The 27,950-nt window shown below is 44.1% G+C and overlaps 1 pseudogene; it reads right to left on the bottom strand.

Annotated features, from left to right (window-relative positions):
• Positions 1–92: 92 nt before the first annotated feature.
• LOC101705467 (neuronal acetylcholine receptor subunit alpha-7 pseudogene) lies at positions 93–26,879 on the bottom strand (annotated as a pseudogene).
• Between the last annotated feature and the right edge of the window lie 1,071 nt (positions 26,880–27,950).

Raw genomic sequence — 27,950 nt, 5'->3', positions numbered from 1 at the left:
CATTGGTGACTATTTGTCTTTGTGTTATGGGCTTTCGGTTAGATTGCATTACTGTGTGTACTGAATGTATGTACACCCAGCCATCTGCACTCTCAGGATGAGCATCTATGGATTCAACCCACCATAGACCACTTGGGCATGTTGCCCCCGTTGGAGTCGTGGTGGTGGTACTGCAGCACGATCACCATCACCACCACCGAGAGGCCCACGATGATCATGGTGCTGGCAAAGTACTGGGCCATCAATGGTACGGAGTCAGACGTTGCAAGCATGATCTCAGCCACAAGCAGCACGAACACAGTAAGAGACATTAAGACACACACAAAAAAAGAGACAGTAAGACTGTTATCCCGAGGGAGATTTTCTCCCTGGAGTCGGCAGGGAGCAAAAACACCAGCAAGGCCAGGGCCGAGATGAGCACACAAGGGATGAGCAGGTTGAGCCCATAGTACAGCGTCCTACAGCGCATGGTCACCGTGTACGTGATGTCTGGGTAGGGCTCTTCGCAGCCCTCATAGAACTTCTCGCTTCTCTTGCCAGGGATCCCCACAAGGTCCGATTCCCCGTTGGGGATGTAGCTGCTGATATCCACCTCCTGCATCTGGAGGTCTAAGGACCAGCCTCTGTGAGACCAGGACTCAAACTTCAGCTTGCACTGCTGCACATCAAAGGGTAGCCAGCACACATCGATGTAGCAGGTGCTCTTGAAGATGCCTGGAGGAAGGTACTGGCAATGCCCAGAAGAATCACCAGGATGTTGGTGTGGAATGTGGCGGCAAACCACTCGGCAGCACTGTTATAGAGAAGAATGTCTGGTTTCCAAATCTGGCCATCTGGGAAGCAAAGCGTCTTCACACCCGGATAGTCTGACATATTCCACTGCAAATAGTGATCTGTCCAAGACATTTGCAGGCAAATGTTGGTGGTTGAAACTTGGTTCTTCTCATCCATGTGCATGATCTGCAGCAGGCTGAAGGAGAAGTACAGGATGAGCATCTGTGAGTCGTTGGCCAGGGGCCTCTCCAAGGGGTTGTAGTTCTTGACCAGCTCCTTGTAGAGCTTCCTCTGGAACTCGCCTTGCAGGAACATGTGCAGAGTGACATGGCCAGTGCCAGCCAGGCGCCTCCTCAGAGGCCGCACGTGCTGGGTCCCCAGCTGTCACCCGTGCCGGGGTCTCTGCTATCGCCCGGGCCTGCGCCTTTGGCCGCCGCCCATAAGTTCACTTTTAAGTGTGGATAAATATGTTACAGACTGAAGAGCGGTGAGGGTTGGTCAGTGGCCTTGCACACTTAGCCCTTCCAGGGAGTTCTCCAGGCTGTCACTTGACCTTCTTAGCTTGTGCTTGTTCTTCAAATGACCCTGCTTTAAAATTATTGAGGTTATGCCTACAGCTGTTTACAATGTATCTTTTGGTGCTGGGGATGGAACTCAGGCTTGTGCAGCTGGGTATGTGCTCTGCCCCAACACAGCCCGGCCCAGATCTTTCCCAGGAAGCCTCCGCCTCCTTCATCCTCTAGCAGCGGGGACTGTGGCCTCTGATGAGCCTCCTGCGCCCCTCACTGACTGCTCCTCTCTCACCCCTGTGGTCTGGGAATGTGTCCACCCCTACACACCTCTAGAAATAATTTTGAAAAATTATGTGCTCTCGTGCAAAATTTTTAGTGAATGTCAAACATTTTGAATAAATTTAAACACCAAATTTTGAAAATACGTGATAAATGTGTGATATCCCTTGTTTAAAGGTTCTTGAGTGGACTGGGGATTTAGCTCAGTGGTGCAGCGCCTGCCTCACAAGCACAAGGTCCTGAGTTCGATCCCTGGTACCAGGGTGGGAAACAAAAGGTTCTCAAGTAACTTCCTCCCTCCCCACACTGAGCAATGTCTGGAGACATTTTCACTGATCACAACAGTGCTTGCGTGCACGTGTACATGTGTGTAGTGTGTATGTGTGCTTGCAAAGGCCAGGCACGCTGCTCCACATGCCTGTCTGTCATGCACCAGACAGGAAATGACAAGCAGGAAGTCTCTAGCTCCAAAGACTGCAGTACTGAGACTGTGAAACTTTGAATCTATCCAAAGGAATCTGAATTTCGCAGTGATTTTTGTACTCATGAATGTAAATGTAAAAAAATACACAAACTCTTCAAAATATTGTTCCTTTTTCTCCTTGAAATCGTATTTCCATTCTCGTTTGCCCAAAGAATTTTGGAATCCTAAGGAAATATAGTTATGCATGAGAGCCTTATTAATTACCATTTAATTCTCAGGTACATACTGTGTATGTAAATTGACAGATTGTTTTCAAATATTCTATGACTAGAAGGTTCTAGAGGTTAACATTTTCCTCCATTTTGATATACCATTAGAGATTGATCAAAACATCATAGATACGTCACATTTTACAGATGAGTTTTAAACACAGAGAAAGCTTTTGGTTGAAATTTTCTCTTTCTCACTTTTGAAGTACTGGGGATTGAATCCAGAGAGTGCTGAGCTCTATCTATAGCCCTTTTTTATTTAATTTTGAGACAGGGTCTCACTAAATTGCCCTGGCTGGCCTAGAACTTGTGATCCTCCTGCCTCAGCCTCCCCAGTAGCAGGGATTACAGGATGTGCCAATATGCCCAGCCCAAAATGAGCCTAAGGGGATGAACTGGGCAGGAGGCTTCAGGGAGATGGTAGTAGTCTTTGCTGAGGCGGAGCTCTCATCCTTGGGTGGGGCGAGAGCTGGGGAAGGGGACAGAGAATCTTCTGTCGTGAGTCATCCCCTCCAAATGGGGTAGCAAAGGAGACTTGGCCCATTTTCCTATGGTGATTAATTTCAAGAAGAGAACATATGGACACTGAGGGTTTTGAAATGAATTTCCTTAAAGCTCTGTGCCCACGCACCCTCTGGAAGGTCTTCTTGTTCCCATGGAGGACTTTGTCTATCCGCTTGATTTGACTTGTGCTGGCTCTCTGGGTAACTAAGCAACTCCTTTCTTGTAAATGGATGCAGAAGATTTTTGCACACTGCTAACACATGTTAAAGAAAGCTAAGCCAGTGTATATTATAAATATTTGATAAGTTAAACAAGTAGAATTGCTCACAGGAGGCATAACTGTGATGGAGGCTGGATGGATAATGCACAGTCGAGAGTTCTTGTTTTAGAATCGAACTCAAGATTCAGCCTTGTTCTCCAACCCTGGCAGCTATGTGACTGGAGGCCAATTGTTGCCTGCTCTGATCCACAGCTTTCTCACCCATATACTGGGACTAGAAGTAGGTTGCTCCTTAGGTTGTGAGATTTAAATGAGATCATTCATACAAAGCACTTAGTACAATGCCCAATATGCACTATGCACTCAACAAATATTAGTTATCTTTAAATATTACAGAGGGCTGGGGATGTAGCTCAGTGGTAGAGATCTTGGGCTTGGTCTCCAAAGCCACAAAAAATAAACAAAAACACCGATGTCTTTAGATATTATAGGGTGTACTTATTCAGGAATGAAGACTAGCAAGGTGCTGGAATAATTATTTCAGGCTCAGTTCTTATCCCTCGGCTCTTTTGTGCACAGGCTATAGAAGCCACCCACCCTGGTTGTATGAGCCTTTGGTCTTTTGTCTTCCTGTTGAGTCCTGGAAGCCCAAGACTTAGCCCAGCAATGTTGTCTCATCTTCTCCAGCTTCACAAGGACAAATGTGAACTCTGAAAGAGCACTGTCCAGAAAGGCAAAACTCTGACTCTCTGAAGTTATCTTTCATATTCTCAGAACACTGTCAAGGAGTTTCGTGATGTAGATGGACAACATTCGGGTTCCTAGGGGGTCACTTGCCCGAAGCATATGTAAAGGCATTCCTTCAGGTAACAATGCCAAAGTAACTTCATCCTTGTATCGACCGCAGTCCTGCGGGGTTACACAGTTTTAATCCCAAAGGAGTTGTCTCTTGACATTAAACTGTCCAAACAGTATTTATACCAGCAACTGCCCTGCAAGATCACTTAACCTGCACAGCCGTTTAAAAGTAGTTAATGACAGCACCAGCAAGACTGGCTCCTTATGAATGATCGCACAAGTTCGACCTGTGCTGTCATGGTTTATGGAGGAAGGCAGTTTGTCCATATCCCGCTTCAGCCACAGCAGGTAATTCGAAATGGAATGAGACAGTTTCTACAAGCAGATTGATTTGGGAATCTTGCCTGTTCTTCCCTTTGACCCTTGACAAGTTGACACTACAAAGATTGTGACTTTAACAAATGATTGGCTGCAAATACATTTAGGTAGGTGATTTACTGTGTGCTGCAGCAAGGCCAGAGCCTGCAGAGTGACGACGTGAGGGAAGGTAATTGTAAAATTTCACAAGACCTGCTTTATGCTTCTGTGTCTTCTTAATTATCCTTCCAGGGGAGTCTACGGTAACTCTCGACAAGTGGCTTGTATCCTTGGTGAGGGTCAGGCACCCGATTTCCTGGTAAGACACTGGGAAGCCAACTTCAAGATTGAGATGTATAGGATTTATGGTAAAGTTATTAAAAGTTACAGATTCCGTTTGTCATTTTGGTAAAAAAAAAAGAAAAAAGCCAGTTTATATATGAGGCTATGAGGGCCAGAAATTATATTCTTTTTCACTTATCTCTTCCTCCTCCTACTTCTCCTTTTTCTTCTCCTTAGTTTTTGTAAATATGGTTAAGGATATATAAGAGGAAGCACTGTGATTAAAGAATGATAAATCTGATTTTTTTGATAATCAAAATGTTACCAGGGATAATTAACAAGAAAAAAATTTCAACTATGCCTAACACTTTTTTTCTTAATCTTTTTTTTTTTTTTTCGTACCGGGGATCGAACTCGGGTCCTTGCACTTGCACAGCAGGTGGCAAAACCACTGAGCTAAATCCCCAGCTTCTTAATCGTTTTTAATCGTATCTAGATTTTTTTTTTTAGTGCAGTGCTGGAGATAGAACCTAGGGCTCAGCATTCTAGGCAGCCATTCTACCACTGAGCTACACTCCCAGCCCTGAAGTTAGATTTCACACCAAATAATACATAATAAGGGAACAAATATTTTCCACATCAATTCTTTTCAGTTCTGGTATTGTTTATCTTAGACTTGAGTTTTGTCTTGATTCATGAATAAAATTTAAAAATTAACCATCAGCCAGACCAATAATAAAACGACAGCTAAGAAAATCATTTTTAAAAAGCCTTTAAAAAAAAAAAAGCCTTTTCCAGCCGGGGATTTAGCTCAGTGGTTTTGCCGCCTGCTGCACAAGTGCCAGGACCCGAGTTCGATCCCCGGTACCTAAAAAAAGAAGCCTTTTCTATGTCCACAGATATAATATTTAGGCTAGATTATTTTACATAACCTTTGTGATAGAATTATTGCTTTATTAATATTTGGATTCAAGCTGAAGTATTACATGCTTTCAGATTTGTCCGAGAAAATATCTACAATGTGAGGCTTCTACACTTGGGCTGGTCTCTGTAGCTTTTGCATTCCTCCCTATTCTAACCACTTTGTTTGAAATATAATTTTGAAGATGCTAGTAAAAAATATAACAAATTCCCTATCGGTCTCTGTTTAAATTATTTACTACCCCTTTGAGCCATATCTTCATTGAACTATGCTAAAAGTATTTTGCTGAAATGTTTCTTTATGTTGTCCATCGAGTTTAATAGACGTGCTGTTTAATAAGCTCTCTACCTGTGTGGAAAAACTATTTGACCTCTATGCCCTGCCACTGGTAGACATAGTATAAGATTGCTTTGTGAAATAAAGCTGTCGGTAACATCAACAAAATAAAAAATGATCGTATTCCAATACTCTCTGCTGAGTACTATGACAGCGCTGAAATATGGAATAAAATTGAAAGTAGATTAGTTTTGGGTCTTAAGTCATGTTTTGACAAGAAATAAGAGAGGAGAACATATCTTTGAACTTTTAGTTTTAAAGTTTTTAATGAAAATATTTATCATTTTGTAAGGCTCCTTCTTTCTTTATCACATCTAGGCTATATAACCTTAAAACAATCCATTCTCTTATTGTAAGGGATATAAATACTGTTCTATCTTTATATTAAACATCATAAAGGAGATGCACACAGGGAGAGATGGGGTAACACTTCCAAGTTAAGGAGTGTCATGCTAATAAAAAAGCTTATTGAAGAGGCTGGAAAATCAGTCATTAATAAGCCACATATTTTTAGGGTATGTAAAGCATGTAAATACTGCAGACAGGCAGACTGCTTCTGCTGTATTTTTTGTTCACCTTTTGGAATGGTTTGACTCTGAAGAGGAGGAATAAACATGTCAGTGGAGAAAGCCTTGCTGGTGAATGCTTTCAACCTACAGGAATTTGAAAATTGCCGAGACTCACAGATGGTGAAATTATTTCTTTCACTTTTTGGTTACATATTAATCAGATGAAATCAGGATGAATAAATGCCATGGATGGCTGGTAGAGAGCATGGGTGGAGGAGGTAAGCACTTCTCTGGGAGCTGCCACGCGTCCTGTCACCAAGTGGGAGGTGGTGGAGCTCTTCTTACCATGCAGCAAGGCTTCCCCTTCATTTCCTATGCAGAACAGGGCAGGTTCAGAGGTTTCCTGGCACCCGGAATGAACTTGGCTCTTCACATTCTTTCCCTCTGAAACACAGGATGCAGAGTCCCTCCGAGGTCACAGGGCTGCCCTTGCCCTCCCCAGGGCAGTGTCCTGGGCCAGTTTGCTGGCCAGTGAGAGCTTAAGATGAGGGCTTCTTAGGAAGAAATCTCAGTTGACTTTTCCCTCTCAGATAAATGCGGATTACATGCTAGCACAGGGCTAAAACTTTGGCCAGATTCTGAGATGCCGCTTTTAGTCATGGGAAGGGCAATCTTGTTGTCCTGGTCTTCTGTTAGTTTTCTTCTTTTCCAGTCCTAGGGATCAAATCCAAGGTCACGCTACCACTGGGCCACACTCCTGCCCTTTTTAAATGTCCACTTTGAGACCCAGCCAAGTGCGGCTCAAACTTTCCATCCTCCTGCCTCGGCCTTCTGAGCAGCTGGGATTTCGGCTGTGCAGCATCATGCCTGACTCTGTTGCTTTAATCTTAAAATTTCCATACTCACAAATGTAAAATGTAAATTGAAAAGCAAAAATATTGACCAAGGGTTCTTAAAAAATGGTTTCTATAAGGTCTTGATCTCTGAGACCTCTGAGCTTTTTTTTAAGCCATATGAAGGGAAGCATTTAAAAAATGTAGATGCATGTGAAATTAAGCTGTCTCCTAGTCTTTGAGGGATATGCCAGAAGTGCGAACGGAGTCCTGTGGTATCGTCCCTTAATTTGTTCCTCAACAGAGTTTTAACCTTGACTCTGCTAAGTAATTTCTTTAAACAGGACAGTGAGTTACTGTGGCCATTAGGCTAGCGTCATTTGTCATCATTGATGTAGGCCTGTCCCCTGAGTACAGAGGGGTGTGAAATAACCATAGAGATGCTAGTGATCCTCACCAAATTTCTATGTGTGTTTTTGTCATGAATCTTTTGGTCAAATGTCAAACTAGTTTCATTCCATTGGTGAAAGAGTGTTTTAGGAGTTTTTCTACCTTCAGTAAACCAAAAATTGTTAATTCCATTTTTACTTACTCCAGGTATTTGGTTTAAGAAATCTGGACTAGAACCTTAATGGCTATGAATTTTAGAGTTGATCCATATGGTTGGTGATTAAGCTGAAATAGCTTCATTTTAAAAATCATGGGCACCTGAACTGTGACATCAATCCGTATTATTTCAAAAGAATGAGGAAGATTAGGTGAACATGTTTCTCACTTGGGCCATTATTTATTCATTTGTCTATTTATTTATGTATTTGAGTAATTCTTGAAAAAATTCAATTTGTTAGAAAAAGATTTTGTAAAGCAATATGTCATAGTAGTAACTTCCTTAGTCTTCTATGTTTGTTTGTATTTTGAGACAGGATCTTGCTACATAGTCCAGGCTGGTTTTGAACTCAGTACGTAGCCCAGGCTGGCCTGGAATTCACCATCCTCCTGCCTCAGCCTCCTGACTGCTGAGATTATAGGCATGCACCAGTAGGCCCTGCTGAGGTCCTTATTCTTAAGCTCTTAAGGAAAACATGAATATAAACAGTTGGACCAAGCCTGCTGGTGCAGAAAGGGGCTGTCACTGGAGAAAGCATTGCGGTGATCTTTGAGAACCTGCCGCATTTGACGCTCGGGATGGAGGTGAGCATTCTGGCCTGGGAAGGGGACTGAGAGTGCTGTAAAGGGACACCTGCCCTGGGCAGTGTCCTCCAGGCAAGAGGGCCAGTGCATCCCGTCAGCAGCAGTTGGGTTAGAGGCTGCCCCGGGGTGGCTGCCGCACTGGGATTTAGGGTTGAGGAATCACTCTCACATTATTGGTCTCACCATGATCTCTCCGTGCAGAAAGAGCGGGACACTGGAAAGTTCCAGTAAGGGTGGGCAAATGATTCCAGTGAAAATAAATTAGAATTTTAAAAAACGGTGAGCGAAAACACACTGCGCTTACATGAGTCCTCAGTGCGGCCATAAACTTAGTCTTTTACAGAGTTCAGGGTAAGAACTCAAGAGATTTAATATCACTGTGGTCTTAGAGGCTTTTTACTTATTCAAGGATCCTTTCAAATCACCATTGAAGTCAAAGGATGACGATGATTGTGGTAAAAACACAGATGTGTCCACTGTGCGGTGGCTGGTGTTCAGTGTCACTTGCACTTGTCAGCTCGTTCAAACCTCATGGCGACTCTATAAAGTGTGTAGAATTATTACCCTTGGAGGAACTGAGGCACAGAGAGGTCACAACATGTGCCAATGGTCACTAAGTGGTAGATCTGGGATTCAAAACCAGGAAGCCTGGCATCAGGGTCTATGGCTCTTAGAAAGCATGGCTGAAGCATTGTTTTATTCATTCATTCAACTGGCTCACCGGCAAACCAACCAACAATGCACTCCTGTAGCATCTACTACATGGTAGCCATCCTAACCATGGCTGTGACCTTCATGAAACCTACAGATTAGTGGGGGGATCCAAATATATGACAAATGTCCAAAAAATTTTATTGTAGTAAAAGACACATTAATGCCTTAATGCCCCTCAAAATACTCTCCCTTGCTTTGAACACCCTCACCCCATCATTCTTGGTACTTTTTGAAGCCATTCTACAAGTTCTCTTTCATGAGTGTCTATCTGAGGTGTGGTCAGAAATATGGTGAATGCTGCTGCCAGTGCCATCCGGTGGAAAGGCAGAGTCCTAAAAACGCGTCGGTGTGTCCTCATCCACCTTCTTCACTGCATCTGGTACTTCCCCCAAAGTCAGAATGACGATGCAGGGTGAGTGTTTTGATTGATTGAGGACATCCAAGCAGCCATGATAGCACGATTAAAGACACTCACAACAGAGGACTGCTTCAGAAAGAGGCAAGAATAATGGGGTAAGTGTGTTCTACTGTATTTTGAGGGAGGTTAATGGCAATGCATCTTTTACTGAAATAAAAATTTTTAAAATTTAATATGAACCATAGTTTTGATCAGACTTCATACCAGCATAATTAATTATAAAATTGTAATAGAGAGGTCACAGCAAGCTGGGCGTGGTGGTGCATGCCTATAATCCCAGCATTTGAGAGTTCAAGGCCACCTGAACTGCACAGTGAGACCCTGTCTCCAAAAGGAAAAGTCCCAACAGGGGAACTGGGGGAGACTTTCTGAGAAAATGTGCTGGAGGGGATATGAAAGGTGGGTAAGTTGGTCAGCAGATGGGACAGAACATGTTCTTCCAAGCCCTGGGATGAGTGTTTTCAGCCGGGAGAGGGAGGCTCCATTTGAGGTTCACTTCACTCCTGTGGGCGTGGGAGAGGTGGGAGAGGGACTGGGACCACTGCAGGGGCTCAGGGAAGATAGGACATAGCTCAAGCCAGAGGGCGACAGGGGACATGAGGAGAGACAGACGGGTTCAGGAACACTTGGGAATCAGAAGCAGCAAACCCTGGTGATGGATTTGGTAGGGGAACGTGAACCGTAGTTCCTGAAGCTTTACATTCTGATGGTGGTGGTTCCATCCCGTGATGTGAGGACGCTGAGTGAGACCACTGTGGAGGGTTTGTTCGGGACAGCTCGAGTTTGGAATCATCGTTAGACAATTTTAGTACCGCAAAGGATAAAGTTAAAATGTAAATATCCTTCCACGAATTTTTTTTTTTTGGTACCGGGGATTGAACTTGGGTCCTTGTGCTTTCGAAGCAGGCGGCAGAACCACTGAGCTAAATCCCCGGCCCTTCACGAAATTTTACAAGAATTGAAAAGCCAGGAGAGTTAGAACTGTTGCCATGTTGAATACTCATTGTTCTTTGATAAAACTCGGTTTTCTATAAATGTGTTCATTTTATTTCCTGTGTAATACCACTTCGTGTTTACGAACAAAGGTATTTAAAATCATTATTTGGAACAAAGCCTGTTACTAAAGAGAGGACTGCTCTATGATGAGTATAATTGTTTCTACACTGTCTTATAGACTGACTTGTGTAAGCCGTCATTAATTCTTTGTATAATTAATGTATAAAATGCAGAGTTCCTATTAATGGAAAAGTAAACTCAAGCATCGCACTGATAATATCAATAATATGCATTTGTAATTACATACTGTGGGCAACCCTAAAAGCTACATTTTATTATGTTAATAAAACGTAAAACCTCCCGAAGCAACTCAGGGCCAGGCGGCAGACACACTATTAGGGCTCCCTGCTTCATCAGTCAGGAATCGGCCAGATCGTCTGAGCTGGGAAGGACACTCCCAGTGCACGGGGAATCTTTTTCTCTCATAAAATGATGGTTTGTTTTTCAAGATGAAATACTGCATGTTTCTAGAATAACCCACAGAGAGTTAGGAGAGTACCAGCAAAGATAGAAACGGTGAGGACAGAAACCATGATGAGACATCTTCGTGTTCCTCCAGGCAGTCCAAGTGACCAGGGCGTCACTATGTGTCGCCTGCTACCTAAGCAGGCAGCAGGTACTTGGGGGACATCAGCGGGGGATGCTTATTTCACAAAGGGGAAGTGGATCCGGCTCCCAGGGTTGCTAGGTTAATGCCTTGGTCACAGTGACAGGCCAAAGGACTGGTGTGCCGGCCGGCCGGCCAATCGATAGTTCTTCAGATGTCCGCCAATCACGCCATTAGGAAGGAAGCTGGCGGGGGGCAGATTCGTTTCTCAATTGCTGTAAGGGCTCAGCCAGTCTTTCTCCCCCAGGTAGGAAAGGCTCCGTTTGGGGGGTCGAGTCGGGAGGCCCCCGGATTTGGAGAGCACTGGGATATGTTCAAAACATCTTAGGGGCAGCTGACAGCAGTGTGCAACCCGTGCCGGAAAAATATTCCCAGAAACACAGAAGACATTTCTACCAGTTCAACAAATAAACAGACGGCGGGCACCAGCCCTGTCACCTGCCTCAAAACTCAGCCAGGCCGGACCTCAGATGTCAGCAGCAGAGGTGTCAAAAGCATAATGTTTCTCTTGGAAATGCCACCCAGAATTCCCAGAGAGCCTTTCCCATCGATTAACTCAGAAATGAAATCCAAACATTTCTGGCTGCAGGGGAAAAGGTTTAAGAACACCCCTCCCATCTAAGAACCACCAGTTTTGAACTGAAAATCATTTGATGTGAAGAATTTTCTTCTGAATATTCTCACATTCTAGTCATTCTCCCAGAATGCCTCCTTCTTTCTGTTTTATTTTATTTAATTATTTTTTTTGGTACCGGGGATTGAACTGGGGTCCTTGCTCTTGCGCAGCAGGCGGCGAAACCACTGAGCTAAATCCCTGGCCTTCCCTTCTTTCTCTTTTATTGAATTTTTGTTACAGCACAAAAAATCAGGTTGTGGTGAGATAATTCTGGTCTAGAAAGCAGGTATACCAGTAGGTTTCAGGTTGTCCACATTTGTCTACAAAGTTGTGTATATGTTTTTTTTTCCCTAGGGAGAGGGTTCAGGCTTTTATAATATTCTCCCCAGGGATCTGTGATCTTCTCTCCCCCATTTCAGAAGCATTTATGGACCCCCAGGGAAATGAAAAACAACGTTAAACCCCGTTCTCTTTTCCTCTTCTTGTGATGTATTTCCTCACAAGGCCAACAGGTGGCAGCATAAACACCGACCTCCAGCAGCCCCATTTTCCTGACCTCGCAGAATTCTGCGGGCAAAATTTAATGTCCTGAGGTCGGGTTTGGCTTGGATAAATTGTGGACATAGTATTCCATCAAACTGCCCTAAAATCTGTGTGGAAGAGCAGAGCGAAATCCAATGAGCAGTCCTGGGACATTGAGGTCACAGAAATGGAAAGACACTTGATTTGCTTTTCTTAGGGAGTTAAAGCACCTAGAGGAGAAGAGCAGAGAGCTTGATGGTTGGGTTAAAAGCTCACATAGTGTAAAATCAAGTGTGATTTCCTGAGCCGTGCTTGGTACTTTGCTACATAGCATCATTGTCTGAACAGTGTCTAAATTACCTTAAAAAGTTACTTGTTTTGAACAGAAGAGTACTTTAGTTTCCTAGAACCAACAGTCTAAAACATCTCTCAGTTCTTCTGCATCTAAGAGGATGGACTATAACAGGAAAGGAGGAAGTTGTTTTACACGTGTGGATTCTGAGCATTTAAAAAATTTTGACAATTAAGTATCACTTTCGTTTTCTGTGAAACTGCGTGATCTACCAAGGTAGATGTATGCACCCTGGGTAATTTTTTCCATCTTTAAACATAGCTCGCCAGTTCAAATATCAGCATTTTAGATAGCAGATTCTGGGTCTTACTGGCTGATGATAATGACATTTGTCAGACTGGATTTATTTGTTGAGCAGTATACACTGTGTGATACTAGTGATTGTTAGTGGTGAAATTAAGCCTGGATTTGAACATTAAACAAGACAAACATCGGATCCCGAAGTCAATTACTCGGTGGGCTTTCATGAGATACATTTTGTGTGTCATATCTTTCCTTTGAAAAGTTCCCATAAAATTCTCAATTATGAGGTTGCCGGAAAGCAAATATACACCCTTCACAGTTTCAGGGTCTTCTGTGTGGGAGAAGCTAGAAAGGACCTGGTGACATTTGACAAATATCAACAGAAACGATGCAAATTTTGTGGGTAGAATAGAATTTGAGAACGATTTGTCAGCCTGTTTTGGATCATTTGTCACAGTCCGGTTCAGACTCCGAGGCTCCCTTGAAGTGTAAAATAATCTCCTGGGTGAAAAATAGGAATGAAATGTTTGCATTATGAGTCTGCCTTCTCCCAGGTAATAAGTAACTTTAGCAGGATCATCAGTTATCAATCAATCAATTTGTGTTTGGGGAGATCTATTTTGCCTGGTACCCTGGTTGTGCCCATGTGGCTTCCAAGCCATGCGTGCCTGGCGGGTCACGGGCGGGAGGGGGCATTGAGTCAACGTGTCAGGTGCGTTCCTGTGAAATTCGTCTGGCTTTCTGAGCCGTCTCTGACTGAGGACGCTGCGCAGCCACATTCATTTAGCCACTGCCCTCATCCTGCTAGTCCAGGTGCTCAACATAGTTGGGCTCCTTTCATAAAATGTTTCCACTGACTAAAAAATTAGTCGAGATGAGTCACAGTTTGAACGGCCCTTTAGGCTGCTGGTGTGACTGTCTCGTTCTCAAGGGTGATATTTGTTTGCATTTCTTCTTGTTTCTGTTAGCTCTGCAACCAGACAAAGAAAACACACAGAAGTCTTGCCGACCGTGCAGATTTTCTGGCCGCTTTGAGCCTGCTGGCTGTGCCTCTTCTGAGGGCAAAGGTGGGCGCCAAAAGATAGCGAGGGCTTGGCCTGGCAGCCCCGTCTCCTGAGCCCTGAATTCTCTTCCAAGAACACTGCAGGCGTCGGTGCCCCGGAGTCTGTTTTTAAACACCCCAGGTGTGCCGGAGAGCCGCGGAGAGGCTGACTCAGCAAAAGGGGAATGAGCCACACTTTGGTTTATAGTTTTTCCATGGGGGAAAAAGATATTCTGGAACCCTTTTTTTTTTCCACTGTAGTTTCAGGATTCTGACATGGTGTCCACGGTCTAGTTACTTAGAGCAAAAAACCAACTAAAAGGCAATTAAAATCAGCTTCTTTTCCTACCCAAATTCTCTTATGCTGCCTCTTGACATCTCAGTTTTATTTGACCTAAAATTCCATTTATTAAATACCATTATTATTTCATCTATTAGGTGGTTTAAATCACTGACTCTCAAGGTGTAATCTTAGAAGTGTAAATTCCACAACATATTAGTAAGTCTTGTTAGGAAAAGTTTCCTCATGCAGGTAAATTTGAAAATGCTGAGCTAACCCAACTGCAGTGTCTCTCTCTGCTTCTGTCTCTGCACCCCCCCCCCCCCCCCCCGGTGCTGGGGATCAAACCCAGAAATCAATAGGGCTTTTCCCTTTCTTTCTCCTTTTTATTTAGTTTTGAGACAAGGTCTCACTGTGTAGTTCAGGCTGGTCATGAACTCACTATGGACCATAGGCTGGCCTCAAACTTGTGGCAATCCTTCTGCTTCAGCCTCCTGAGTCCTGGGATTACAGGTGTGCACCACCATACCCAGCTTTGGTAGGTTTCTTTTTTTTCCCCCATTAAGTTTATTGGTACATTTTAGGTATACAATACAGTTACATTCATCATTGGGGTCTTGTACACTACATGATGTGTCTTGGTTCTTATTTTTTCCCCTTCCCCTGCCCTCCCTTCACCCCCTCCTCCTTTCCCTATTTACACAGACTTTGTTTCCATTTTTTCCTTTTCTCATATTTTTTCCCCTTCCCCTGCCCTCCCTTCACCCCCTCCTTTCCCTATTTACAAAGACTTTGTTTCCATTTTTTCCTTTTCTCATATTTTTTCTTTTCCCTTTTGTCCTTTCCCCTACCCCTCCCTCTTCCCCTGCTCCTTTAGACCTTTTCTTCCTATTACACAATATCAATTATACATTTTTAAAATTACAATATCAAGATCTAGGAGACATTATTTGGTAGGTTTCTTGATGAGTGATTATAATGTGGTTTGTAATTTCCAAAGGAGAGAATTACAAAGTTTTCCTAAATGATTCTGTAGTACTAGTGTTTTAAAACCACACTTGGTTATACATTTATTTTTTTGAAAAGACTATTACAAAGGAAAAGTGGATATAGGAAGAAAAAAAACCCCAGCTACTCAGCCATACAAACAAAAAGCCCTGTAGAAAGGATACAGTGTAACATTTTATAAACTTTGAATTATACATTTTATATTTTGGTCTCAAAAGAGTAGCCTAGGACCAAACAGGCAGCTGGGAAGTCTAAGGTGGTGATGATTATAAGAAAATACATTTTACAAGGTTTTTTTAAAAAAGTATATTTAGGACATCAAATTGGTGAAAAAATACCGAAACATCTGAAGCAATCTGAAATATCTTCTCAGGCATGATTTAAAGTAAGGATCTCATTAAGATTCATGTTTTGAAAAGGAATTTTTTTTCTAAAATAGACTTGGTGCAGCTTGGGGCTTTTATGTATAATTTAGCAATGGGAACCGTAACAACAATAATAAGTGGGTCGGAAGAATTTGTCTTTGGGATGAGCGAATTAGGTCGTTGTCAAGTAGCGTAGTCTGATGGGAGCCCGGGCAGGTGCTCACCTGGGAGGAGGAGCTCTTGGCGCCTCCAGGAGCCGCGGGGAGCAGCTGTTCTGCTTACTCAGAGGCGAAGGGTGCAGCCTGGGGGGGGGGGGTGATGCAAGAGACGGTGGCTGTGCCATCCGATGCACCTGTCGGCACTGTCAGCTCGAGGCCCAGTCCACAGCCACTGGCCCTGCAGCCAGGCTGGGTCCCAGTGTTTGAAGCAAAGGCAGCAACCCAATTCCTGCTGTGTAACTCCACCCTGCAGACTGGGGCTGCTGTGGGGTCTGGCTAGGGTCACCCAGGAAAGCCAGGAATGATACGTTCGTCCAGGAGGTTCGGACTTCTTACTGATGAAGGAAACAGCAGCAAGCAAACAGGCTCTAATCCTGACTCCCCAGGGCGAGGGGCCGGCGCTCAGACTCTGCCCGGTGCAGGAGGCCAGGCTGGCGCTGGGAGCGACCTCAGCCCCCAGCACCCTTCCCATCCACTGTCCCAAACCCTGGAGGCAGGGTCAGCGATGCTGAGGCTCTAGAACCGGAAGAGGGGACCCCGACTTGAGCTTCCTTTGCAGAGAGCCCAGCCCTGCTAACCCGTCCCACAGTCAGGACAGCCGTTCTTTGAAGATCTACACAAGTCTCACTAGCAACGGCAATGCTAACCGATTGGGCATCTAACGGATTTCTGTGAGTCAGGCTGGATTCTTTTATGGCAGGAGGGGTCAGATAAGCACGTTCATTTCCCGGTTTCTTTTTGCAAGCGCTGCCCACAGGGGAGCCCACGCCTCCTCCCAGGCCGCTGCGGAGGCCCCCTTGGGTTTCTCCTAATATTAACTGCTTTAACCTCTGGTGGTTTAGCGGTTTTACTGGCAGGAAGTTGCAGGCAGTACGGGGTGTGTGTTGGAGCGCCAGGATTTGGAGAAAGCAAACCCAAGATGTTAATCAGCAGACGGGGACTCAGGGCGCTTTGCAGATATGAACAGAGCCTACATGTGAACTCCTGAGGACCAGACTTTGTAATCTCTGTGTGTGCTTTTGATTAGGAATGTGCACTGCAGTGTCGTTTTGAGTATTAAATAATTCCCTGAAAAAGTTTTCGGGGAAAAGTTTGATCAATAGAGAAAAAAGAACTTCCCCTGACTCTGCCTCACTGCATTGTTTTCTGCATTTTACAGACTTTCATGTATTTCAAGGAAAACTGTCTATTTATAGCAGGAATGGGGTGGTCCCGTGTGGTGAGAGAAGTGTAGCTGCACTGAAAGAGGAAGGGTCGCCTGCGAGCTGTCAGCAGCCCTTCCTGTGTATCGGGTGTGGGCTCTGCAGCCTTGCAGTTCATCAGCCCTTCCCACATCCCGGAGTGGCCTTGTCCTCACCTCTGGGGAGGCAGCGTGTGTGTGTGTGTGTGGGGGGGCTGCAGAGGGGAGCTTAAGATCCCGGGGTCTCTGCAGCCTGCCTTTGAGAATAGCCCTGCTTCCTCACCAGGTGACTCTGACCAAGTTATTTAACTTGTCACAGTGTTGGTTAGCACGGAGCCCTCTGAGTACTTCACAGAGCCAGCAGCATGGGGGCTCCTTGATTTCAGAAAGGGACATTGGCAGGAGCATCCCCCCTTCCTCCTGGGAGCTGGTCCCAGAAGCCCTGGAAGCTACTCTGGTTGTCAGAGCAGTGGCAGTGAGGTTCAGTCTCAGGTGTCACCGAGGTTCAAATAGATGCAGGGGAGCCTGAGTTTGGGCAGGCACAGGCATGGTGCAGGTGTGTGTGTATGAGTTGTGTTTGTGTGGGGTGCGTGTGCATGCAAATGTGTGCATCTGCGTGCTGTGGTGTGGGTGAGGGGTTGCTAAAGCCTCTGTGGGAACTCCGTGAACTCTGCAAGGGGAGCAAGCAAGGTGGGTAAGTTTTAGCTGTGCAGAAGGAGGAGGGCGATGAGGAGCCAAGAGGCTGCATGGTCTGGGCAGCCCCAGAGTTGCAAGGGCTGGGAGGAGCTGTGAATGGGCTGTGCATCTGGAAGGAAGCCGGGAGGAGGAAATGCAGCACGCTTCAAGCCTGAGCGGAGGTGGTGGGTGAGGCCAGAGTAAGAAGGGCTGGGATGGCAGAAAGCATCAGGTGGGAGGTGTACGGGGAGGGGCTGGGGGAGCAAAGGGGACCCCTGGGGGCCCTGGCTCAGGTCTGGTGAGGTGGGAGCCGTTCCCTTAGTTTCCGGGAACGTGTGAGAGACCAAAGCAGAGACTGCGGCCGCCTGGACTCGGGTTGGTGACAGCTTCCAAGTGACACTGTGCTTTTGGGGTCCGATTCCTTTCTAACTTGGGGCAGGGTGGTGTCAGAAAGGAGAGACCCAGGAGGGGGCCTGCGTTTCCATTGCTCCGGACCCCTGTGCCCTGGGAGCGCTTTTCTCATAGGAGCCTCGTTAGAAAATGTCTCTAGATCCTAAGGCGAACCCATAAAGCCTTGAACTTGTGATCCTCCGGCCTCAGCCCCTCAGGTGCTGGGGTCACAGGTGTTCACAGCCACACCCAGCTTTCGATGTCCACTCCTGCTCCTCGCTTGGCCTATTACAGTGACTCTAGGACTGGTTCCCAGGCCTGGGGTGTTAGAATGTTGACAAGTTAATATGATTCTGTGAGGCTAGATGCTTGTGTGTATAAAAACTGCATGGAGCTCAACCACAGAGTGTATTTTAAGGAAAAATTATTCCGACACTTTGTTTAAATGTTCCGGGAGACTTTATTCAGGGTTGTTGTGATAGGTGTGGAGACTTGACAGTAGGAGAGAGCTCAGGCTCAGCTACTCAGATCTCATAGGAGTCCTGCTCAGGGCAGCCCAGGCGGGGAGGATTTTCATAAACAGACTTGGCAGCATTCTTGCTAACAGTGGCTGTGGACAGGCAGAAATCAAGGCCTGGTGGAACAGAGGGTTCAGTGGAGCCTGTCTAGCAGTAGATTAAGGAGCTAGTCTTTGCCGATCCTTGAAAGTATTTGTGACATTTTATTCCTTTTAATATTGTCATCATTGCCACTGTTGTCCTAATCAGCGGCAGTGTAGCAGTTGGCAATTGTTAAGTACTTGCACCATGATTGTTTATTTACCTCAGCCTTCTGAGGCAAGGACAGTCATTTTTCGTTTCAGAGAGAAAATACTTAAGTGACTTCTTTAAAGTTGTAGTCAGTAAGTGTGTCTATGAGCTGGGGGTGGTGGCCCATGCCTGTAATCCTGGCACTCTGGGGAGGCTGAGATAGGAAGATCACAAGTTCAAACCCAGGCTGGGTAACTTAGTGAGACCCTGTCTCAAAATACAAAATAAGATCCCAGGCTCCTAGGGCCAAGAAGGTGAGCCGGTCCCAGCACCCGAAAGGAAGCTGCCCACCTCCAACCCAGGTTCCTAGGGTAGTGAAGCTCAGCTAGTCCCAGCACCCGGAAGGAAGCTCCCTCGGTGCCATCCCAAGCTCCTAGGGCAGAGAAAGTAAGCTGCATGGGTGCCAGAAGCACCCCCCCCACCCCGTGGAAATGAGAAGACACATAAACAAGCCTCAAAAACAGACTTCCAAATCACCTACAGCAACCTCAAAGAGAAACAAGATGGAACACTCTGATACTCAACCACCTGGACTCTCTGAACTGGGAACAAAAGAGGATCTGGGAAAAATGAAATCAGAAATAATTACTCAGATAACAGCAAAGATTTTGCTCATGGTGCAAGACATGATTAATAAATCTAAATCTAGAGAGGACACAGATAAAAAATATAGAGGATCTGAGGAACATGACGGAATCCCAATATAGGAAAAAAATGGAATCCAAAAAACAGATACAAACAGATTTCCAGGAGATTAAAAACTCCATCGAAAGTCTGTGCAGTAGAATGAACCAATGTGAGGATAGAATTTCACATATAGAAGATAAGATTGCAATTAGTGACCAGGAAAAGAAAAATTGCTTTAAAATTATAAGGGAACACGAGAAATCAATCCAGCAGCTGCTAGACAATGCAAAGAAGAATAACATAAGACTGATTGGAGTCAATGAAGAAAGAGGAGAGAGTGCAGATGACATAAAAAACTTGTCACAGAAGAGATGGCAGAAAACTTCCCAAGGAGGGGAAAAGAACTTGACATACAGATAAGTGAGGCATATAGGACTCCAGCTAGCCTTAATCAAAAAAAATCTACACATAGGCATATAATAGTTAAGATTCTGGAAATCCAATAGAAGAATAAAATTCTACAAGCAGTGAGAGAAAAGAAACAAATCACATACAAAGGAAAGCCCATCAGCATCATAGCAGACTTCTCAATGCAAACCCTCAAGGCAAGAAGAGCTTGGAGTGATGTATTTCAAGCCCTAAAGGAAAACAGCCTCCAACCCAGATTGATGTACCCTGCAAAATTATCTTTCAAAATGGATGGAGAAATAAGATACTTTGATGACAAAGAGCACCTCAGGAACTTCATGAATACCAAACCGGCACTCCAAAAAATTTTAGACAATACCCTAGGAAAAGACAATGAGGATCACAACCCCAGGAAAGCCGGCAGAATGAATCCATTGGGTGTGACAAATTAAATGCAAAGGGGGAGAATCCAACAAAAAGAAAAAGTCATGACAAGGCTTTTAAAACTTTTAACTTCATCTCCCTAATGAGTGTATAATTCAATCTTATTATTGTACTGATTAGTATTTTTCTGATTCTAGAGTTGCACACCATTCCTTGTGCTATACTGGCTATTTATCATCTTCTTATGTCTACATTTTAATTGGGTTGTCTATTAATGAGCTCTAAGAGTTCTTTATATATTCTGGTCATAGGTTATATGCATTGTAAATATGGTCTGTTTAAGGACTACTTTTCATTTTAATGATGTCATTTAAAGTTCTAAATTTTGATGGAATCTCATTTATCAATTTTTTTCTTTTATAAATCATGTTTTTTGTATCCTAGGTACTTCTTGCCTACCCTGAATTCATAAATATTTTCCCTTATAATTTCTTCTTAAAGTTTTATACTTTTAGGCTTTCTTATTTAGGTTCATAGATCCCTTCAAGTTATTTTCATGAATGGAAAAAAGAGTTGAGATTAATTTTTTATATATGGATACCAGGTGTTCTAGTGCCATTTGCTGAAGACATTATCTCTTCCTAGGCTCTTGAATCGAGTTTATAGTCTATAAAATGCTAATGTTAAATAATCTTTCAAAACTCAGTGGACCATATATGTGTGGTTCTATTTCTAGATTCTCTGTTTTATTCCAATGATCTATATGTCTTTCCTTACACCAACACTGCCTTGATTACTGTAGCTTTAGAAGAAGTCTTAAAATTGAGTGCTAAATGTCTTCCAACACTGTTCTTGTTTTTGTTTTTGTTTTTGTTTTGGGCTTTTCTGGGTCCTTCGTACTACTACATAACTTTTAAATTTCAATATCCAGTCCTTCAGTTATAGCAAGTATACACAGACCTGAATTTTTATATATACCTTATGTTTTCTAATCCTGCTAAATTCAAGTACAAGTTCTAGGGGCTCCTAGAGATTTCTTAGTATTTTCTCTGTAGATGATCATTTCATCTACATATAAAGATTTTGCTTCTGCCATGCCAATCCTATCCTAGTTGTGTCATTTTATTGCCAGACTATTTTGGTTTAGACCTATGTTTCCAAGTCTAGTGGACAGATAAAGAGTAAGCATATCTGCCCTTGTTCCTCCCCACCTTAAGGAGAAAGCATTGTATTGTCTCCATTCATAGAAGGAGTTTTTGTTGGAAGTATGGAGTACCTATCTTTGATCTGTTGAGAAGTTTCTGTTCTACTTCTAGTCTCCTGATAGCTTCTACCATGAACAGCTGTAGAATTTAGTCCAATACTCTTTCTCCAACTAGTGACAGGATCATATGGGTTTCTCCTTTCCTCTGTTAAAATGATTACTTTTGGGGGTGGATCTTCCAATGCTGAACCAACACTGCCATCCCTATAACAAAACCACTTTCTACATATTGCCAGATCTGACTTCTAATAGTTTGTTTTGTTAAACAAATTTCTATCTATGTTCATACTTTTTTCTTCTAATATCTTTATCCAGTTTTAGGATTAGCACAATGTTGAGTTCCTAAAATGAGGGGAGAACTGTTCCTTCTTTTTTCTGCTTTAAATGTTTGATATAATTTATCAGTTAAAATGTTTATGAGCCTGCTGTTGTCATATAGGTAGGTTTTCAAGCTAGGAATATACTTTCTTTAATAGGTGCTATTCAAATTTTATATTTCCTCCAGAGTCAGTTTCATTAATTTGTCTTCCAAGGTACTTCTTAGAAGTTGTCAAATTTATTTCAAAAAAGATTTTTGTAATATGCTTTCTATATCCTTTTAAATTCTGTAAAATCTGTGGTAATGTCTCCTAGATCTTAATATTGTAATTTAAAAATGTATAACTGATACTGTGTAACAGCAAGAAAAGGTCTAAAAGAGCAGGGGAATTGGAAGGGGTAGGGGAAGGGAAAAAAGGGAAAGGAAAAAATATGAGAAGAGGAAAAAAATGGAAACAAGGTCTTTGCAAATAGGGAAGGATGGAGAGGGTGAAGGGAGGGCACGGGAAGGGGGAAAAAAATAAGAACCAAGAGACTCATGTAATGGTACAAGATCCCAATGATGAATGTAACTGTATTTTATACCTAAAATGTACCAGTAAAGTTAAGGGGGGGGGGGAAAAACCAAAATAAAAGGGCTGGAGTTATAGCTCAGTGAGAAGGCCTTGGGTTCAATTCTCATTATCTCCTCTGTGTCCTCCCACCAGAAAAAAGCATATATCTATGAAGCATCTATTTACCTATCCTTCCTTTAAAAAAACCACTTTATTTTCATTTTTGAATAAGCAATACATTCATGGGATTCAAAATCAAAATAACAAAATTAATTTTTTTCCTCTCTGACTTTGACAGCTATTCATGTAGTCCTGAACCATGTCCTGTAACCATGGCTACTGTTTTCCTGACTATTTTGGTATATATATATATATATATATATTCTCACTTTCTCTGACAAAAGGTAGCACAGCATGCATACCCTTTAGTATTCTGTCCTGTTTCCACCTGTCTTTGGAGCGTGGAAATCGGATCTGGTACTATCTGGAGCCAAGTGGCCCTGTCTTCAGAGCTGTGTCCTTTGTCACACAGTTCTTCTGGAGCCTGTGTAGATATTAAGAACACCTCCCTTGGGCTGGTGATTAGCTCAGAGGTTCCAGAGCCTGCCTTGAAAGCACAAGGTCCCAAGTTTGATCCCTGGTAACAACAACAAAAAAACCCATCTCCCTTTTTTAGTGAAGATCTTAATTTCCTTCTCCAAAATGTTGTGTAAAACCCTACATGGAGCTCTGCCTGGGCATATATCCGTGACCTGAGGTCTAGATGATGTAGAGCAGAATCAAAAAATCACTTGGTCCAGCATTCTGGGAAGCTGAGGCAGGAGGACTGTGAGTTTGAGCCCAGCCTGGGGAACTTGGTGACTCAGTGAGACCCTGTCTCAAATTAAAATGTAAAAAGTTCTTAGTGCAAAGGCTTTTCAATCACCGGTACCAAAAACAAACAGACAAACAAACAGACAGACAAACAGACAAACCTTGGTGCCAGTCACATGGAGAAGAATGCCACATTCATTTGCGTGGCACATAGATAGTGCTTCTGGGATGCGAAACCTAGAGTTCATTTTCTATACAGGTGAGAGGATAATGTGGCTGTGTAATAAGTGGTTACCTTTTGTTTTTCCTGTTCAGCACGTTTTCTTGCCTCTGTTGCTATTCATACCCCAAATCCTCTCCTGGAAATCACCTTCTCCCCTCACTCCTTTTTTTTTCTTTCTTTCTTTCTTTTTGATACTGGGAATTGAACCCAAGGCCTTTACACTGAGTCAGCTACTTCCCTAGCCCTCTTCATTTAATTTTTTGCAACAGGGTCTTGATAAGTTTCCCAGGCTGGACTCGAACTTGTGATCCTCCTGTCTCAGCCTCCTGAGTAGTCAAGATTATCGGCTTGCACCACCATGCCTGGGTCCCATTCCTAACTTGGGTGATTTAGGGGAATCTGATGTTCAGCTCCAAATCGGAGTGAGGCGTGTGACTTAGGCTTTGATCAATCAGCACTTTATGTTCCTAGAACATAACAAAACCAAACCAAACAAAAAACACTTTCCCTACAAGCACAAAATAAGCAATAAAAGGACTGGGAATATAGCTCAGTGCTAAGGCCCAGGGCCCAATCACCAGTACTACAAGCAAAAACAAAACAAAAACACAAAAACCAGTACCAACTGAAATGGGCTGGATATGCCTGGAAGTGAGAAATTGACTGAGACACCGATGAGGCTGACAGCTATTGGGGCCTTCGGGGCGTCACAGACCCCCTGGTGCTGTCACGGCTCCGTAGAGGGCACTAAGACACCATCGAAGACTTTGAAGTTACGGATGAGCAGGTCTGTACTGTGTGATCAGATTTGGGCTGTAAACATCGCTTCTTTAGCAGCGGAGTGGAGAACAGATTGTGGGGGAATAGTTAGTGATTGCCGAGCCCCACACTTCAGGTGGTCACATGGTGGTCAGAAGAGCTTAAGATTCAAGATCTACACATCTATGTTTCACAGTAAGTGTAAGATTCAAGAGGTGTCCCCTTACACTGGTGCCGCGATATGTGTTTCGTATTTCCATGTGTGGAACGACACTGAGGCCTAGGGTTAGTGATGCTGTTTCTTTATCGGAGGCACCTAAGACAATGCACATTTGAGAACCAAAGGCCTCTTGTGTCCCATGAGATTCGCTGCTTATGAGCTACAAGCAGCAGGACTTGGGAGTTGAGGGGTGGAGGAGCTGGACCAGGACTGGGACTGCAGCTTCCAGCAGAGAAAAGACTGGATGGGAATAGCTACAGCCTTCAGCTTTTCTTTCTTTCTTCTTTTTTTAATATGGTAAAGTCCAAACTAGAACACTTAATAGTTAATATGTACCAGGGGTTGAGCTGCCAATTTTAAAGATTGTGAAGTAGGACATCTAGATTTTGTTTTTTTTTTTCTGTGCTAGAGATTGAACCTGGGGACTTTGCCGCATGGGACATCTACAGCTCTTTTACATTTTTAAATTTTGAGACAGAATCTCACTAAATTGCCCAGACTGGGCTCCGACTTGGGACCCTCCTGTCTCAGCAACACCCTGGCCTCCAGCTTCCAGCATCCCAAACTGTGAGAAATAAGTTTTTATTGTTTAAGCCACCACGGCTGGGATGTTTACTACAGCAGCGTGCCTAGGCTGATTCCTCTCACGTATTCCTTTTTCTATTTTGCAAATAAACCTAACAATGTTTTAAAGGCATTACATTGTACCTCTGCCAAATTCTAACTTAACCATCAGATGTAAAATTTCTAATATATTTTGAAGATTATCATATTTATTTGTATGTGTTTGAGATACACAATAATTATATTCATCTTGGGGAATTGGTACATGTGCATATCATGTCTTAATTCTTTTTACTTCTGTAAAGATTATTATATTTGTTTACTTTTTAAATACTTGGAGAATTTTAAGCAATTTCTAAGTGTTTTTCTTTTGCTACTCAATGAGTCTTAAATGGCCGGGGTAGAGAACCCCAGGGGAATCACTACAGGGAAGGGGGCATCTGAGAAGTCGCCTTACACTTCGGCTTGCTCTTGGGAATGGGAGCTTCAGCATTGCTGCTGCATGTTTCCTGATTTTGTGCTGCTCAAGGCAGCCCCCCAGGATGGCCAGAGCAGAGGGGGCTGTGCTTGGAGGAATCGGACCAGCGGGATGAACAGGATTCATTGCCTCATCTGACCTCGAAGAGCTCTGAGGGTGACCTGGCCAGTGCAGGTGGAAGGTGGAGCTCTCTGGCCACAAGACTGGAGAGGCGGAAGCTAAAGGTAAAAGCCATGTGGGGTCCTGACTGTGCTAAAGGCCGGGCATAGGCCTCCTTCTGACAGAGCTCTTGTGTCAACAGAACTTGATAACAATTCAGTTATCAATTCTGCAGCAGTCAGGGTGTGATCCTTGGCCTGTGGATACTTGGCAGGAAAAACGACTGACTGACGCACGTCCCTTCCCCATCCTGCCCTCCGGTCACTGTGCACATCGACTCGATGGTGAAAAACTTCATCAACTTGAAACTACACCAGAAAAAGTCATTAAAGGCAACAACCAACATTGACTTGTTTAGAATGCAAGGAGTCATTTTATTAGTCATTTCTTTTTTCTTTTTTGCAGGACTGGAGATTGAACTCAGGGCCTTTGCACTGAGCTATATCCCCAGCCCCTTTTACAATTGTTATTTTGAGACAGAGTGTCTCCCTAAGTCACAAAGTTGTCCAGGCTGGGTTGAACTTGACATCCTCTTGCTTCAGCCTCCCACAATGCTGTGAGTACAGACAGGCCCGTGCTGCCACACCCAGCCAATAATGTTGATCATGCAAAACAGAATGAAGGTTGGTCAGTTCCTAGATGCACAGAGGGGGCACAGCCCTGTACCCCGCTCTTTCTGTCTCTGGCTTTAAAACAGTGTCACATCATGCTGGCAATGTTTATCTGCTGCACAAGGCGGGTGCCCAGGGCAGAAGCCCTCCCTGCCACTTGTCTTTAGGATCTGGAGCCAAAGCCACTGGCCCATGGTGCATTAAGAAGCTTTCTGATTGTGAGCTATATTAGTCACGAGAAACACCTCACATTTTGACTGGCTCATTAAAAATGTGCAAGTACTTGAATACTGAGTCTTTATCTCTACTGTTTCCTGAGAATACTTATTGGTGATTCAGGTTTATTATTAACTAAGTAATAGAATATCAAAAGCATTTTATAAAAATGAATAAATTATTTTAAGTGAATGTATTAAAGCTATCGATGCTTCCACTATACAGAGAATGATGGCTTAGTGTGCTGTACTGGTGGGGAAAGTGGACTTCAGACAAGCGCTGGGAGGCCACAGGGGCTCCGCGCTGCTCCTGTCGGGGGCTTTTGGGGACCTGCCATCAAGACGGTCCCCTCCTGAGCCTCTGATCCCAGCAGTCAGGCAGCTGCTAGCACTGTGGGAGGATGAATTCGGCTCTGCTGGTGCCTGTGTAGGCACCTCACGCCCGCTGCACTGTGGCCCCTGCTGCAGGCCTGGCAGTCACGGGAGCGACGCAGTCAAAGGGCGCCGCCCTCAGCCTGTACGCAGCCGTGCGGGCCCAGGCCTGTTGCCAGGCTCGGACTTGCTCTGTTAGGAACATGACGCCACATGCCAGGACAGGTCACAGAGAACTTGGGCCTCGCTTTCCGCAGCCGAGCTGTGCCCCGTGGCTTCCTGCACAGGTAGTTTCAAGTTGATGAAGTTTTTCACCATCGAGTCGCTGTGCACAGTGACCGGAGGGCAGGCATGGGGAAGGGACGTGCGCCAGTCAGTCGTTTTTCCTGCCAAGCATCCACGGCCCGAGGATCGCACCCTGACTGCTGCAGGAGAACTTGGCAAAGCGAGACCGCTTGGGACAGTGTTGCAAATGCTTTCTCAGCAGGGGGCGGTGATCCAGGATTACGATTTCCAAATGCCTGCTCAGGGCCTAGAAGCCCTCTCTCGACCCGAGTGGTTGGTGAGGTTGTGTTTTTTTTTGTACCGGGGATCGAACTCAGGTCATTGAGCTTGCCCAGCAGGCAGCAAAACCACTGAGCTAAATCTCCGGCCCATGGTGAGGTTGTTTAAAGCGCACAAAGCATATGCCGTGGATCAGAATTAGCCCATGGTTTTTACTCTGACAGTCAAGCATTCAAATTCCTTTTTGCTCTGGAATCAATTTACCATCTTAACGGTTTGAAGTTTACGTTTAACACAATTTCTGTCAAACAGAAACATGACAGTGTGTCTTCATCCATTTATTCACTGGATCTGGTACAAAAGGTAAACACTTTGAATTGATTCGGGACCTGGAGGCAGCCAGGACAGTGCAGCTAAAGACACTCGCGAAAGAGGACACCAGAACTGCTTCAGGACGTGGCAGGAACGGTGGGTTAAGAGTGTCAGTTGTGAGGGGAGGCTCCTGAGGGGACTAATGTCAATGTGTATTTTACTGGAGTAAAATTTTTTAAAAATTTAAACATTCTCGTAATTTTTGAACACGTCTCATACTTCCTTTACAAACCCCTGTTGCCTCCTACCCACTGTGATTTCCCTCTGATCCAGTGTTTTCTTTCTTTTTTTTTTTTTTTTTGGTACCGGGGATCGAACTCGGGTCCTTATGCTTTCAAGGCAGGTGGTGAAACCACTGAGCTAAATTCCTGGCCCCCAATCCAGTGTTTTATTCCTGATG

The sequence above is a fragment of the Heterocephalus glaber genome, unplaced genomic scaffold, assembly GCF_053883595.1.
Source record: "Heterocephalus glaber isolate CG9 unplaced genomic scaffold, H.glaber_assembly_v1.0 deba00001600, whole genome shotgun sequence".
In the NCBI taxonomy this organism is placed as follows: Eukaryota; Metazoa; Chordata; class Mammalia; order Rodentia; family Bathyergidae; genus Heterocephalus; species Heterocephalus glaber.
Note: the sequence above shows the minus strand (reverse complement) of the source record. Positions and strands in the feature narration are given on the sequence as shown.